The sequence below is a fragment of the Rhinichthys klamathensis genome, unplaced genomic scaffold, assembly GCF_029890125.1.
Source record: "Rhinichthys klamathensis goyatoka isolate OS25496 unplaced genomic scaffold, OSU_Roscu_1.1 h1tg000114l_1, whole genome shotgun sequence".
In the NCBI taxonomy this organism is placed as follows: domain Eukaryota; kingdom Metazoa; phylum Chordata; class Actinopteri; order Cypriniformes; family Leuciscidae; genus Rhinichthys; species Rhinichthys klamathensis.
Genome location: NW_026606651.1, coordinates 3,693,459 through 3,698,906, shown reverse-complemented (window position 1 = coordinate 3,698,906; position 5,448 = coordinate 3,693,459).

Below are 5,448 nucleotides of genomic sequence, written 5' to 3'. Positions count from 1 at the left end.
ACCAATAACAGAGTGGAGGGAAGATGAGAAGGGGCGGAGCCTGTTGAAGAGGAGGAACTGCCAGCTCAATTGTGGGACGGTCTTAGGAAAGGCTTTAAGATGAAGAGATGGAGGGAAAAGCATGTGTTTGTGTCCACATTCAGCCGGCATCAAAGACCACCCTGACTCAGAAAAATGAAGTGGAAAATATTTTTTGGACCATTTCAAAATGTTTTAGATTCGATTTGAGATTATTCGAAAAAAGCAAATTTGTGACATTGTTCATGAGAACTTCTGTGTATAAAAGGTCAGGTGTCCTCCTCATATCATGCTGATCATGTCAATTATGCTGATCTCAAACATGATCATCAGGTTTTGTATGAACTTGTGGATTTCATGTTGGGTCTAGTCAAAACTGTCGTTGAAGTCGATGTTAAAATGCTGTTCACATCTCATTTTACTCCACACTTCTAAGTGAAATAAGTTATTCAACAGAAAATACAATTTCTTTCACGGTATGAGATATTTCATTTCACGGTAACTATATCGCAATATAGTTATTTTTATTTGATTTTACTTTTCTTATTAAAAATACAAAAAATTACAAACTACATCCGTAATCGTAATTGTGCAGCCCTACTGCAAAGACACATTTATGCAAACACCATGTAAAAGTGAATTTTGCATCCGATGTCCCTGTAAGGCCGTCTAATTCGATCCAATGGCGGTACTCGATTAGAGGTGAAGGTGATTTTTAATTAAATGCAATACATTTTATCTTATGTATTAACTCGTTTCATCTGACTCCATTAAATGAAAAGGTTTTTCAATGATATCTGTGCATCATTAAATTGTCACGTGTTTAGTTCTGTGTTTCTGTATTTGGGTTCATGTTTAGTGGTCATGTGTTTAGTCTTGTGGTTTTGTAAAGTTCTTGGTTAATTGTTCCCTGCGTGTTAATACTCTTCCCAGGTGTTTCCCATTGACCACACCCTCTCGTTATCATGTTAGCTTATTTAAGCCTGTGTGTCTTGTGTAGTCTTTGTGAGTGCTTAATGTTTGTGAGCTGGTTGTTCTGTCCTGACCTTGTTTCTTGTTCCTGAGTTCACGTTTCTGTAGATAGAGTTTGTATGTTTAATAAATACTGCAAATGGATCCTACTCTCTTGTTCACTTCAACCGGCCGTGACAGAAGCACTCACCAGACAAAGGATCCAGCAGTTTTTTGCTCCCACCAGGAGAATCGTCCGATGGTTGAGTATGTGCGGGAGTTTTGTGAATTTTGCCAGGAGGTGGATATTGAGGACGCTGCTTTGAAGGACATGTTTGGTCGGGGAATCGACAAGTTCCTTTATTCACTTATGCCGTTTGATACCCCGCAATACACACTGGCACAGTATGTTGGCTTTGCCCTTTTCATAACCAACTCACCATTCAATGTGGGTTCGGTTCAAGGGGAGCCCCACAAGCTCACTTTATTCCCAAAAGCGGTGATCGCGGCGGAGGAAGCTGTCCCGGTGATCGCGGCGGAGGAGGCTGTCCCGGTGATCGCGGCGGAGGAGGCTGTCCCGGTGATCGCGGTGGAGGAGGCTGTCCCGGTGATCGCGGTGGAGGAGGCTGTCCCTGAGATCGCGGTGGAGGCTGTCCCTGAGATCACGGTGGAGGAGGCTGTCCCTGAGATCGCGGTGGAGGAGGCTGTCCCGGTGATCGCGGTGGAGGAGGCTGTCCCTGAGATCGCGGTGGAGGCTGTCCCTGAGATCACGGTGGAGGAGGCTGTCCCTGAGATCGCGGTGGAGCAGGCTGTCCCTGAGATCGCGGTGGAGCAGGCTGTCCCTGAGATCGCGGTGGAGCAGGCTGTCCCTGAGATCGCGGTGGAGCAGGCTGTCCCTGAGATCGCGGTGGAGGCTGTCCCTGAGATCGCGGTGGAGCAGGCTGTCCCTGAGATCGCGGTAGAGGAAGCTGTTCCGGAGATCGCGGCGGAGGAAGGTGTTCCCGAGATCGAGGGGGAGGAGGCTGTCCCTGAGATCGCGGCGGAGGAAGGTGTTCCCGAGATCGAGGGGGAGGAGGCTGTTCCTGAGATCACGGCGGAGGAAGGTGTTCCCGAGATCGAGGGGGAGGAGGCTGTTCCTGAGATCACGGCGGAGGAACCTGTCTCCGAGATCGCCGCGGAGGAGGTTGTCCCTGTGATCGCGGCAGAGAAAGCTGTTCTTGAGATCACGGCGGAGGAAGCAGTACCTGGGAGCGCGGAGGAGGAGGCCGTCCCTGGATTCGTTGCGGAGAGCGAGGCCGAGTCTGTTCTCGAGCACACCGTGGAGGTCGCTCGCGGGTTTGTTCCCGAGCACGCCGTAGAGGCTGCTCGAGAGTCGGTCTTGGAGCACGTCATGGAGGTCACTCTCAGACTTCCACCGGAACAGGTGGTAGAGGGCGCCACTGAGTTTGTTCCTGAATTGCCTGCCCCACCCTGGTTGCAGGCAGAGTTTATTTCATTGTCTTGTCCCTCCCACCTCCCTCTTGGACTCCCTCTGTGTCACCACCACCCGGGACTTATGTTTGTGGAGCGTCTGGTATCCGCTCCATAGAGGGGGGATTCTGTCACGTGTTTAGTTCTGTGTTTCTGTATTTGGGTTCATGTTTAGTGGTCATGTGTTTAGTCTTGTGGTTTTGTAAAGTTCTTGGTTAATTGTTCCCTGCGTGTTAATACTCTTCCCAGGTGTTTCCCATTGACCACACCCTCTCGTTATCATGTTAGCTTATTTAAGCCTGTGTGTCTTGTGTAGTCTTTGTGAGTGCTTAATGTTTGTGAGCTGGTTGTTCTGTCCTGACCTTGTTTCTTGTTCCTGAGTTCACGTTTCTGTAGATAGAGTTTGTATGTTTAATAAATACTGCAAATGGATCCTACTCTCTTGTTCACTTCAACCGGCCGTGACATAAATATACGTTAATGTTTGACTATTCCTTTTAACTCCAATGAAAATAAAGTCAAAGTCTGTTAGAATAATCAAATATAACAATTTATTATGTCAGGTAAATGTATTATTACAATTCCATAATCAATTGAAAGATAATCAATGCAAACCATCGAGTGTTCTAGAACAAAGAGGAAAATCCTTTACCCGACATTGTATGGCTACGTGAGCTGAGAGTCGCGAGACCCTCAACAACACGGGCTAATCTAGAAAAACAGCCTTGAGCTCTCGTTGCATTTTCCTTATATAGCCAGACCTTATTTGATATGTAAAACATGAGTTTAGTGGAAATGTACTGTGGTCCCCTCCACAGACTTACTGAGGATAGAAGTTTGACCATTTGCTAGGAACAGTGAAAATTAGCATTCAGACAAATGATCAGAAGGTGTTAACTCAAAGACACCCTTCTGTGAGCAAGATATTTCTATATTTTTAAGAACTTTATTACCTTTTGATTTACTTCTTTGGGAATGAGACATTTGTACCAATCACCCTGAGACCTTTAAAATGATACTAAACAATCCTTAAAGATAATCACATTCACATTAAAACCATATTCTTGTGTGAGTTTTTAGTGTTACTGACTGAGAGAGAGAGAAAATGTAGATACGGTGCTCAGAGGTAGGGGGGAGCGGGGTGTGTGTGTGTGTGTGTGTGTGTGTGTGTGTGTGTGAGATGTTCAAATGTTAATGTGCAAGCAAGGTCCTTTGTCGACCTTTGGTGAGGTTGATTCCATCAACCAGTTCTTCCAGTCTTACATTCCCTTTAAAGGGTTAGTTCACCCAAAAATGAAAAGTATGTCATTAATGACTCACCCTCATGTAGGGTCTGGACCCATCAGACACACACTAATTATTATAATTACACACTAATCAGTGATCACTACCTGTTCAGTAGGATGGACGCTGTAACGAGTGGAAATAAGGTATGGCCCCTTTAAGAGCTGCGCGCCCTGTTTAACTGTCGGCAGTCTGCGCCTCGAACACCACATGTATACGGCGCCGGGTTATTTCTGTTTGATGCTCATTTTATCAGAATTTTATCAGATCTGTTTTTTTTCCGTAAAGCAATTCGTTACCTCGAGAGACCTGATATCACACGATACTTCCTAGCCCCCCGGCCCAAAGTTGCAAGGCTGGTTTTGCGGCTCACAGGCACCAGGGGGGTGCGAGACGACCACCATTCAACACGAAATCAGTAATATAAACATTACAATGACTCCAAAGCTGTTCTGTTAAGGTAAAAAAGTTACTTAGTTCACCTTTAAAACCGACTTTGCTGCATTAATCAATGCTGAATAAAGTCGTAGTTAATGTTATTTTTGGACCCAAATGTATTTTCGATGCTTCAAAACATTCTAACTAACCCACTGATGTCACATGGACTACTTTGATGATGTCTTTATTTCCTTTCTGGACAAGGACAGTATACCGTACATACATTTTCAACGGAGGGACAGAAAGCTCTCGGACTAAATCTAAAATATCTTAAACTGTGTTCCGAAGATGAACGACGTGAGGGTGAGTCATTAATGACATAATTTTCATTTTTGGGTGAACTAACCCTTTAAGACTGAATGCACAGATCCAATTTACTGACACACATCCGGTTTTCATCCAACTGTTTACGTTAATTTAAGACATAACCAACTGTGTTTACGTGAATACTCCACACGATGGACATTTTGGCATTATTGTGCATCTATCTGACCATTCAAGCGCAATAAGACTTGAAAGAGACAGTCAGTGCAAGCACATGAAGTTCTTATTGCGCTTAAAGGGGTTGATTATGATTTAACTTTATTAACTTTAGTTAGTGTGTAATGTTGCTGTTTGAGCATAAACAACATCTGCAAAGTTACGACGTTCAAAGTAAAGGGAGATATTTGCTTTTAGGCCAACAGAAATCGCTTTTCAAGGACTATAACAAACGGCTGGGACTACACAAGCTTCTCCCCGGGTTTTAATACGATCCATCTTTAAATTTCCTGTAAGGATTTATTGCGTTTCAGAGAGCTTTGCTTCACCAGTCGGGCTGAATGAGATGATATGTGACATTCTGTGGTTTCGTTTTTGGCACCCAGAGTGACTAGAGTGAAATCTGGGCCGCTGATCAGATAAGAATCACAACTCTCTCCCGCTTCTGTTTGCACCGTCTCACTCTTTTCCAGGAAGTCAACAGTGTTTCATCATATGTTTGGTGAAAAGGGAACCTATAACGAGTGTCTATGGTTAGAATAGACACTCTGAGCGCACAAAAGACTCAAACTAATGTGACAATTAAAAATAAAATTGTGTGTGTGTTTGTTTGTGGGACAAAATGTCCCCACAAATATAACAATATCTGAATTCCTTGTCATTGTGGCCACATTTTTTGGTCCCCATGAGAAAAAATCATTATGTCTATGGAAAGTCCCCATAAAACATGAAAACCCATCACTCTGTGTGTGTGGGTGTGTGTGTATTCTCCTGTGTGTCTCCAAGTACTTTCTGTACTTTCAACAC